Below are 12,044 nucleotides of genomic sequence, written 5' to 3' on the forward strand. Positions count from 1 at the left end.
GATCGAATCCCACATCAGGCTCCCGGTGCATGGAGCCTGCTTCTCCCTCTGCCTATGTCTCTGCCTCTCTCTCTCTGTGTGTGTGTGACTATCATAAATAAATAAAAATTTTAAAAAATAAAAAATAAAAAATAAAAGATGGCTAATTAGGGAGTACTATGGACCAGCCAACATCATGGTGAATTTAAGGGTAGAAAAACCAAGAAGTTTTAGGTTCAGAGGTTTAGATATTTATTATAAAGGTGGACCAGTTTCCTAAAGGGAATGATTATAGAAAAAATGAATGCTGGCTTAGTAGGCATCTGAGAGAACATTGGAAAATGGAATTACAGATTATTGCCATTTCTAATCATTGTGATTCTAAACAATATAGATTCACACACTTCATTCAACAAGTATTTGACAAGCCTTCCTCATCAGGTACTGAGCTAGGTCTTGGAGTTGCAGTGGTAAACAAGTAGACAAGGCCATAGGGGAGGGAGACAGGCAACAAACAAGTAAACAAATATGTAAATAAAAGGGATTGTTGCAGATAGTGGCAAGTGTTACAAAGATAATAGAATAGAAAGCGACTGAGAGGAGGGTGCTATTTTGGACATGGCGGTTCCAGAAGATACCTCTGAAAAGATGACATTTTATGCTGGGGCTCAAATGATAAGAGTTGGCCAAAAAAGATAAGAAGAGCTGGCTGTATTAGAACATGCCAAACAGAGGGAACAGCTAGCAAAATGGCGTTAATATGGGTATCCGTTAGGTGTATTCAAGAGAGTATCATAAATTGTCAGGGGCCAAGTTATATGGTACCTTAAAACTTTGGATTTTACTATCATTGCAATGGGCAGATACTGGTGAATTTTAAGCTAGAAAAGAAAATGATCTGATTTACATTTTAAAGTCTCCCACAGACCACTCTGTGGAGCATGGACCAAAGGGGTCAAGGGTAGAAGTAGCGTTATCAATGGCTTTTACTACAGTCTGAAGAAGGTAAATAGGGATAAGAGTGAAAGTGGTGAGAGGTTATAGGAATCGGGAAATATTTAGGAGATTTGGTCAAACAGATTCACTGGTGGATTGGATGTGAGATGCCAGGAAGAGTGGAAGCAAGATTGACTGAGGGTTTTGGCTTTATCAGTCATCAGAATGATGATGCTAATAACCAAGATAGGGATGACTGAGAAAAGATTATGTTATGGAAGTTGTGGGAAGGAGGTACAAAAACGCTCTATGCTTACATGGATGGGCTTTGCAGAAAGATCCTTGAATGCCCTTAAATGGAATGAAAATTTTGTGGATATGTTCACACAGACTTTAAGTGGGAGTATGCAAAAATTTTGTTAAATTCTTTAGAGAATTTAAAAAGTTAACTTTGGAAAGTAAAGTTAGGCATTTCTTAACATCTTGCTGTCTGGCTTTTCTTTTTCTTTTTCCTTTCCTTTCTGTTTACAATTATGTGAAAGCAGAGAAGAAAGATTAAGTTGTTATTAAAGAATTTAAAATATATGTAAAGAAAAAGACATATCTTGAGAGTTAGTCTTTTTAATTTAACTTCACTGGGAATATAAATGTATACAGAGTATACTTTGTACTAAAAATACTTCTGAATTCCTTTTTAATTTCCTTGTTATCATCAAGATATTTTGGCATTCCTTGGTATGGCTATGTTATGGCCTTCCTGGCCTCCCCTAAACAGACATCTTCTTTGCCATGTCCAAGAGACATCTTTTACCTTGAGTTTTTTGAGCTCTTCTACTGAGGAATAACTAAGAGTATCTCTTGTAATCCTTTCCTTAAACAGGCATTGTATTAGGATTGAATTAGGAAAAAAACCCACTATGAATATAGTATGGAATAAGGGATTTATTATCAGTATTGGAATTAACACAAATATGAGAGAAGCTGAGGAAAGAAAGATCTGAATGTGAATAGTTGGGAGGATTAGAGAAAAATCACTTAAAATGGACCACAACAGGAGTTATGAAAAGGTTGCGGAAAAAAGAAAGAAAGAAAAGAAAAGAAAAAAAAAAGAAAAGAAAAGAAAAGAAAAGAAAAGAAAAGAAAAGAAAAGAAAAGAAAAGAAGAGGTTGTGGAAGGCTGTTGGGGCCTAAAGACATTGTAAATAAGCAGGTTAGAGAGTCTGGAAGAGAAGCTAGACAAACAGTAGGATAAAGCAAGAATACATTTTTCTTCCACAAGTACAAACTGGAATCAATACTGGTCATTCATTATGTTAAACTCCAAGGAAGCAGACCTTAGACCTGTAGAAAAAGTTGCTGCTATTGACCATCTAGCTATATATGCTAATAGGTCCAGAACTGGAAAAGCTAAAGGAGATCTCATGGGAGCTAGAGAAGCTATAGGCCTGGATACTAATCCATGTGAACAAGGTGAGCCAGCACATCAGTAACTACACACACACACACACACACACACACACACACAAGCTCATGCATGTGCAAGTACACAAGCATGTACTGAGCAGTGTTACCTAAGGCCCTGCATCAACTTCTGAGCATAATGGCTGCTGTTTCTCCCTTCCAAATCTCATGCAAATTTCTCTAGTGGCCAACTCTAAATTAAAACTACCAAAGAAATAAATTCTAAGAACTATTGTTACAGCTGAATCAACACAGTATGAAATTACCAGTCATGCTGTTCACCAAAATACCATAAGAAAGAAGACAGTGATTCACCTCAACCGCAATTATGGTCTAATTAAAAAGACATGAAGTGAGGCTGGACGTATTTGAGACTTATAAAATATGATGGGACAGGGATGCCTGTGTGGCTCAGCAGTTGAGCGCGGCCTTCAGCCCAGGGTATGATCCTGGAGTCCTGGGATTGAGTCCCACATTGGGCTTCCTGCATGGAGCCTGCTTCTCCCTCTGCGTGTGTCTCTGCCTCTCTCTGTGTTGCTCATGAATAAATAAATAAAATCTTTAAAAAATTTTTTAAATAAAAAATAAAATGTGATGGGACAAAATAACTCAGTGAATTCAACTTTCTGGTTCCAACCACCCTACAATTTCATCTGAAATTCTCAGACATGACTAGCATTTCTATAACAGTTTTTATAAATTTGGGCTACTGTTGTTAGTAAAATGTTGGCCTGGGTGGATCATAGCTATGACTCAGTTCTAATTCCTATGTGCCTATGTAAATAAAATGGGTCAAGATTATTCAATTTTATGTCCTCTCTAATTATGCTACAGTCCTTTATATCTAGTCTCACAGTAATGTTTTATAAGTAGTAATCTTTACTTTCTTGCTGCAACACTTTAATATCTTAGAAGGAAATAATATGAAATGGGTGTACTTACTGTTTTCTTTCCTCTTTGAGCTATAATTTTCATACATGACAAATCTCATCTTCTTTTAACAAAATGTGTTTATCGGCTATAAATCACCATTTTTCCTTGATAAAAAAACAGTACCTTTCATCTATGCGAGAATTTTCTTGTCAGAAGTTTTACATGGCAAGACAAATGATAATATTAACATTTTCTCTAAGGTATCTTTTCATATGAGAGATAATTTCCTTAATGAAGAGATGCAATCATTCCTAACTGTTGGAGAGATAATTTACACAGTAGGCAAAGAGAAATCCAAATTTGAAATTAATGGCATACAAAGAACAGTTATCACAGTTCAAGATCAACCTGCAGAGGTTTACCTGAAGGATTATTAATTACTTTTCATTTCAGAAGGGGAAAGGAATGATAAAAGAGGTGGAAAATACCATCCCCAAATAAATATCAGTCATTACAATAGAAGAGTTGTATCTGTCACAGAATTTTGAGACCCATTAAAACAAAAGTTTAATGAGAAAAAAAAATAGAAGAGTTGTAAAGAGAAAAAATTCATATTAACACAGTATTCAGTTCCCCATAATTAAATTATTAATGAACTAAGAAATGATAAAAGTTCATGCAGAGAATAGAAAATAACATTAATGTTTTAGTCAAATTCAATTCTAGCCCCAGCTTTCATATTTCTCAAAAAAAGGAGTATCTCAGAACATTGACAAGGTATAGGTGGCACATCAAGTTGAAGTAGAAGCTTCATACTAAAGTAAGGCACCAGATTCAACTTCAGATATTTTTCTTTTTTCTTCTTATTACTTTCAATTCCAGTATGTATAATTAACATACAGTGTTATATTAACTTAAGGAGCAAAATACAGTGAACAAATTCAGATTTTAAAGGAAATGATCACAAAATTCTTGGGCGTTCAGGTCCTTCATCCCCGAAGGGTAAGGAATAGGGGATACCTGTTCCCTTTCCTCACTTTTGATTGCATAGGCAGGGGCCCTCAAGAAGCCTACTGAGAAAACACATTGTCTTATTCCTGTAGTGGTGAGGTTTAATGACTAGTCTGATTCCTGTCCAAGGAAACCAAGAAGTCAAGAGATTGGCTCACTAATTGCTGTGGTGCTAAGGGAGAAGAGTTCCTATTGTTTGGAGATTGGCCTGCACTCTTAAATTTGCCCAGGTCAAGTCTACATGAGGGCTTCCTATAGCTGGAGGTGGGCCCATATATAAAGAAGAACTCACCTTGATTCAGTTCAATAGAGCTACTGAAAGCGATCAAGGGTCAATCCACAAGGATAGGATCTAAGTGAATCCCATATACCTAGAGGTAGCAAGGTTAGAAAGATCAAGGCAGCATTCAAACACAGATTCATCTACTAGGGAGACCCCAGTGGTGAGACTCTTCCAAATACCCACAAAAGCATCCATGAAAGAATTAGTCCTAAATGTCTGCCAATCCCAGGAACTCACATCTAGCCCACCAAAGACAAGTTCAAGTAAAAATATTCTTATTATCTTTTTCTTCCTGCTTCTCATGCTCCAAATCTAGAATGGCCTGAAGCCAAAGGTTAGCAAAATGGCACCTAAAATCAGGACTACCTGAAAAAAGGGGGGGGGGGGGGAATATATCTTTCAGTTAAGGGCAGAGTTTTGATTATTACACAGAACCAACACTCTAATTTCTAAATCCAGACTGTTTGGGGGCCTTTTAAGGAATGGTTATTATCTAAGAGAGAGTAGAAAACCTTGGGGCTAGGGGCCCCTGGGTGGGTCATTTGATTAAGCCTCCAACTCCTGGTTTCAGCTAAAGTCATGATCTCAGGGTCTTGATATAAAGCCCCCACAGGGCTTCCTGCTCAGTGGGGAGCCTCTCTCACTCTCCCCATGCCTTTCCCCCAACTCGTACTCTCTAATAATAAATAAATAAATATTTTTAAAAAGAAAAAGAAAACCTTGGAACTCAAATTTAATGGTGGGGGAAAACTCCCACCATTGGAAAGATTTAAAGACATAATGGGAAACAAACAAACAAAAACATGTTTATTAGGTCTTACGGTTAGGGCTTATTCAATGTAAAAGTAATTTTTAAAAAACCACTCACGCATAAGTCTTATACCAATTCTACCCTATAAGGCTTGTGAGAGTAAACAACTTATTCTTTACTTGCCCTATATATAGACTCATCCTTTCTATTGTTCAATTACTGCCACCTCATTTTTACTCATTAGAAAATTTCTTAGCATTCTGTTAGGTCAGGGGAGCCAATGTATAATTGCCAAACTTTATGGGTTTTTTTCTCTCAGTTTTGTTACATACTGGGGTTTGAGCCTTATTTTTCTTACTAATAATTATATAAAAGAATTACATAAAATGAGAAGCTTTATATTAACTTTTGATATCTTCTTTTTTTCCGCTCTTGTCTGTTAGCATTCAGTTTGGTTAACACAAATTGGAGAATACCCCATAACTGTACTTGCCTCACTAACAGACATTTCCAGATTAAATAAAATATGCACTGAGAAAAGGACCTAAAGAGTACAATTTTAATGAAATACTAACAACAGGGGATCCTTGGGTGGCTCAGCGGTTTAGTGCCTGCCTTTAGCCCAGGGTGTGATCCTGGAGACCCGGAATCGAGTCCCACATCGGGCTCCTTGCATGGAGCCGGCTTCTCCCTCTGCCTGTGTCTCTGCCTCTCTCTCTCTCTCTGTGTCTCTCATGAATAAATAAATGAAATCTTAAAAAAAAAAAAAAAAGAACTACTAACAACAGAAATAAAGCTCTAGTAGGTTGAAGAGTCAAAGGGATATGGAGAAATAGATACCAGAAATGAATTCTAAAATTTCTGGGAGCTCTACAGTAATCAAATGAGAAATTTAGTGCTGTTGGAAGAGTTAGATTGAATGAATAAATTAATTTAAAGTCCAATCAGAATTATTACAAATCAATTTTTAAAAATCATCTCTTTTAAGTGTGTATGGCCCTTAGGAAAGACTTTTTAAAACTACATATTTTTTATGTTCTATACAACTTTTGAACAAAATAAGTTCTTAGTAAATTTCACTTCTGTTCATACAACCATGTACTCTGATAAATTATTTGTTTTTCACCTTCTCAGATTATAATCTCTGCCATGTATCCTACGTAGGCTAGATAATGGGTGCAATGTACACAAATGCCATTCCATTCCAAATGCTATTCCATTCTCTTACCATTTGTGGAGTGATAGTCTAACACACACGGAATGCTATTCCATTCCAAATGCTATTCCATTCTTATTGTGTATGGATTGATAGTCTAACACACATGTATAGTGTGACAGCACTCCAGCCGGTCTTAAGGGTTAATTTGCTCCAAGTTAACACACTCCTTGCCTGCCCACTTGAGGCCCTTGATCTTTAACAAAACTAGTTTGCCTTCTTTGATATTTACAGATCACTGGCCTTGGGAAAAAAAGGACCAAAACTTCTTAGGCCACAGAGCCCAGTAAGTCTGTTTGAAGCTGCCGTGGCTTTTTGATTAGCCCAGCAATCTTTTAGCAAAATGCTGTTTTTTTTTAAGGTCACACAAATTACTTTTCTGACTTCTGCATATCTATAGAGTTTACCCTCCTTTCCAAAAAGAACAAAGTACTCTTGCACAACCACCTCCTGGTGCCAAGAAATCAGAACCTCTTTTACAATTTCTGATTACCAAGATAACTATGTAGCTGGCATCATCGAGTTTGCATGTAATCAAGAAGTGTCACAGACCACTGTGACCCTTTAATTAATTAAACCCATTTAAAAATCACTGGGCCAGGCAGAAACCTTGGAGTTGACCTTTGGACAAGTATCTATCTTCTCCCCAGATGGTTGGCCTCCTGAATAAAGTTCATATTCCTTTCAAAACTAATTTCTTGAAGAGTGGCCTTTTGAATGACAGGCAGCCAAACCTGGGTTTCAGTAACAATAGGACAATGACTTACATGTTCTTACAATACTTTTTTCTAGGAAAGCATATTCTAGATGATTAATTTATGATGAGATAGTAATAAAGACATAAAATAATGCATGAATATGTTAATATAAGCATTCATTTCCTTATTTTGAATTACTATTCAAATTATCTAAGAATTCTATTTTACTGTGGGTGGATATTGCTTTATGTACTAGAGTAACAAGCAACAAAGAAAATGGGCTAGGTAAATGAGAATCCTAAATACATTACTGAATTTCCTGCTGTATGAACATTCTTGCTTTGGACAGTCAGGAAGCAGCATTATCAGAGGTCTTTCTGATAATTCCACTGCCATTCTTATACCTGTAGATGATTACAAGAAAGCATTAAAAAGAGAGCAATCAATGACTCATGGTATAGTAGAAGCCCCTTAAAATACTTTTGTCCCTCTAGTAAAATTAATTAACAATGAGGGTCTTAAAAACATGATTCAACCAATTCTCAGGATTTCTACAAATATTTCTAAGAAAATAACCTTTTTAAAAAAAGATTTTATTTATTTATTCATGAGAGACACGGGGTGGGGAGGGGAGGGCAGAGACATAGGCAGAGGGAGAAGCAGGTTCCCCATGGGGATCCACATCTGGGCTCGATCCTGGATCCTGGGATCATGACCTGAGCCTAAGGCAGCCGCCCAGTCACTGAGCCACCCAGGCATCCCAGAAAATAACCTTTTGTTAACATTCTTCAAATTAAAAACAAGGTGCATGAAGAACAAAGCAAAATCATATTCAATAGGAATAATTTCCTCTACTAACTATGAATTCAGGTTTCAGAAATATAATTTACTTCTTGCTTTGATTAACGCAACTACTCTGCTTAATTATTCTTGCTTAGTTATTCCAATAGTGATGATAGTGTCCCAGCACATAGTTGAGTATGTGGGATAAATTAGGAACTAAGTAATTCTTACATAAATGAACAAACCATAAATCTCTAGGAAGAAAGACAATAAATCTACTCTTTCTTCATATAGGTTTTGTGTCAGGGTAATAATTATATGGCCTGAAGCCCTCACGTTGACAATGCTGTATTTTTATCTAGAGATGAAGTTTAGCTGGTACAGGGCTCTCATTTGTTCAATCTATTTACCTTTTATTTTCTAGGAGAACTTCATTTAATCACTGATTGTAAGATCCCAATTAATAATCTCAGAGTAGTAACATTTTTAATGGTATGAAACTAAAAGAATTTATGTTATTTTTGGAGATTATAAGGCTGACAAGTAAGAATAACTCTGTGCCCCACTTTAGGTGATTTGTCTATCATAGGAGTTAGCAATCTAGCCCCTGTGTTTTGTAAGAATAAGTTAACTAACAAATATTCAGGGAGTATATATTGAGTCTGCGGCCTGAGCCAGATGGTCCCTGCTAGGAAGTATTAAGGAGTATAAGATGTAGACATCTAAACACTTGGAGATGACCACGTAGCCAGATTATTTAAAAAAAAATAAAATGTTTCAAGATCGAGGTGGCAATGAGACATAAGAATGAAACTTTCAAGAAAGCAACTTTATAAATGTTCCCACATGGAATATGGATATGATAGCTGGAACTACAGCAGTCATTCTGAGACTATAAGGGGGTTTTGAATACAGTGATATGATCAAATGCTTAAGTTTAGGAAGGAAAAAATACCGCTGGAGATCATATGGATAAAGGGTTACAGAGAAGAAGAACTTTGGATTATATTTTCTCTGTATATTAAAACTAGTGAAGCCTGATATCAATGTGTTATAGAATCAATAAAATAATAAAGGTTAGAATGAATCTTAAAGAAGCAATGTAAACTGCCACCCTCTGTTATACTGAGGGTATAGAAGCTTTCCTCTTTCCACATATTCCCCCACTGGAGGATCTCCCACACTAAAAACTTGAAATTCTTTTTTTTTTTTTTAATTTTTTTTTTTAATTTATTTATGATAGTCACAGAGAGAGAGAGAGAGAGAGAGAGAGAGAGAGAGAGAGAGGCAGAGACACAGGCAGAGGGAGAAGCAGGCTCCATGCACCGGGAGCCTGACGTGGGATTCGATCTCGGGTCTCCAGGATCGCGCCCTGGGCCAAAGGCAGGCGCCAAACCACTGCGCCACCCAGGGATCCCTGAAATTCTTTTAGTAGAAGTTAGGGCTTTTGTTCATTTCACAAGTACAGATAAAGACTAAAAGTAGATGCCCCGAGGAATCAATGCCCTGAGTTAAAATCATGTCAGGTTATAAAATGCAGGTATCATATTCATGCCTGAGATCCAGTTTTGATGGGCACTGTGAGAGGAAAGCAGAAGGGTACTTAGTACCTGTAGTAAAAAGAAATTATAGTGTGTGTGCGCAGGGGAGTGGAGGGTGTGGATGCAAAAAAGAAAGGTTAAGAACATTACAAACAAACTATTATTTCAACATTTTGTCCTTGGGGTGGTTCTAGAAGAGGAAATGCAGAGAGAAAATATTCTGTTAGTAAATATTAGGAAATCCAATTTAATGATTACTTCTTGCTAAACCATAGTATTCATGACAAAAACTATAGATGCAGAATAAGAGAACTGTAGATGCTAAAGAGTATCAGAAAGTTAATCTCATAGCAAATTTTGGGATAAAATATTTACCTCCTGAGTAACTATATTAATAGAGAGAAATGATATCAATAATATAAAACAATAAAAATGTTTGTATAGTTTGAGAGTAAAATATAGCAGTATATTTTCACTTTTGTGTTGTGAATGAGATTTCCTGCAAATTTGGGTACAGTTATTATCTTATAAAAAGAAACAGGCTTGGGATGCCTGGGTGGCTCAGCAGTTGAGCATCTGCCTTTGGCTAAGGGCGTGATCCCAGAGACCCTGGATCAAGTCCCACATCCGGCTCCCTGCATGGAGCCTGCTTCTCCCTCTGCCTGTGTCTCTGCCTCTCTCTGTGTCTCTCATGAATAAACAAAATCTTAAGAGAAAAAAAAAAAAAAGAAACAGGCTTATTTATTTCCATGCTTACCCTCCTTTCCTACCCAGTTCCAAGTTCATTCTGGTTTAGGCCTGTGGTTGATGTCACAGGAAACATCTGCCTTAAGCAGATCTGAAAGACCTGCCCATCCATCAAAAATCCTTTCCACTACCTTGGTATGGTAGTATGGTATGGTAACTGAAAATTCCAGCAATAGTTATTTCTCCTCAATGAAGTAACCAGGAGCCATTTAGTAGGCAACTGCTTTTACTAGGAGTAACTTTATGCCAATTCCACCTAGAAACACGTTGACACAATTTGTCAGAATGGCTAAACAGTCCTTGGAAATGTCCTCGGCAAATAAGCTGTAGGCTGGCTAAGTCTTGATATGGGGGGGGAGGGGGAAGAGGGACCTAAAGAGGCCTGCCACAGGAGAAAAAGCCACATTAGGAATTCATTTATGGGTTCTGGGAAATTAGTTTTTGGTGTAGAGGAGAAGGGGCAGGCATTTCAAGGAAGTTAGTGAATACCCAAGGAAGTGGTGGAAAATTGATGACTGTTTCATATAGAGACCCTTTAACTTAGTTACATTGACATCTCTGGGACAGCAGAACCAAAAGCATGATAGACAAAAGGTAGGAAGCTAATAGAAGGCGAGAAGACAAAAGATCAATTTAGATGACCCACAGAGCAGCTAAAAAGGTCAGACAGTTTTCATTTTAGTCTGATGACAAAAGTAAACAGCACAAAATCATAAAATGTTAGATTTTTAAATTAAACATTTGCTCATTTTATATTTAAAATAATAGCTATGCTAAAATATTTATCAAATTAAATGTAATGGGGTATTCCAAGATTATATTCTGGAACAGAAAAAGGGTGTAGTTGAAGAAGTAATGAAATCAAATAAAGTCTGTAGTTTATAGCATTGTGCCAACATAAATTCCTTAGTTTTGACAAACAGTTGTATGTTAACATTAGGGCAAGCTGAGTAAAGGGTACATGGGAACTCTTTGGGCTCTCTTTGTAACTTCTCTGTAAATTTAAATTTATTCCCCAAAAATGCTTACTAAATTTTATTAGAATAGCTCTAGTCTATACTAAAACACTTTTTTGAAATCAAATTGCGAGTTATGCCAATGGTTCATTTGGGCCTATCATGCCTATTCCACAAAATTCTCTAGTGCCACTGAGTGTAATACCTGCCTACACTCTCATCTTTTGAGCAACCATGGAGAAGGCATTCTGTTTCTCAACTGCAGAGACAGTGACAGGTTCATCCGACAATGACCTCAGCATCAGGTCTGATGATAACCTCGGGCCATTCCACCTCATGTTTATGTCTGCCGCACATTTTACAGGCGACAGTTCAGTTTCACGTTTCTTTTACTACCTGATACCCGGAGCTGTAATAAATATCTCAGGCTCTGACTCTGTTTTGTCCAAGGAAAATATACTTTCTCCTTGGTTTATAGTACCTAATGTTCCTCTGGATTTTAGGATGTTTTAATATCATGTTCTCATTTATTTCTCATTTGCTGTTACCATCAGATGTATAGATTACGGGAAAGAAAACAATCTTGGCATGTGTCCACTGTTAAGGAAAAAATACTTAGGGCTTAACACTCTTCTGACAGCAAGAAACCAAGTAAAGATGATAATTTAAATGGCAGCATGGAGCGGCAGGACTAAGCATCTACAGACTAACAGCCTCACGTTCTCCTGCCTTCTCACAGGTTCATCGACAATCACAACTTTACTGACCGGTGGGGGAAGAGCGAGGTTCCGTAGCATCAAAGCTACAAGA

Source organism: Vulpes vulpes, chromosome 7, assembly GCF_048418805.1.
Source record: "Vulpes vulpes isolate BD-2025 chromosome 7, VulVul3, whole genome shotgun sequence".
NCBI lineage: Eukaryota > Metazoa > Chordata > Mammalia > Carnivora > Canidae > Vulpes > Vulpes vulpes.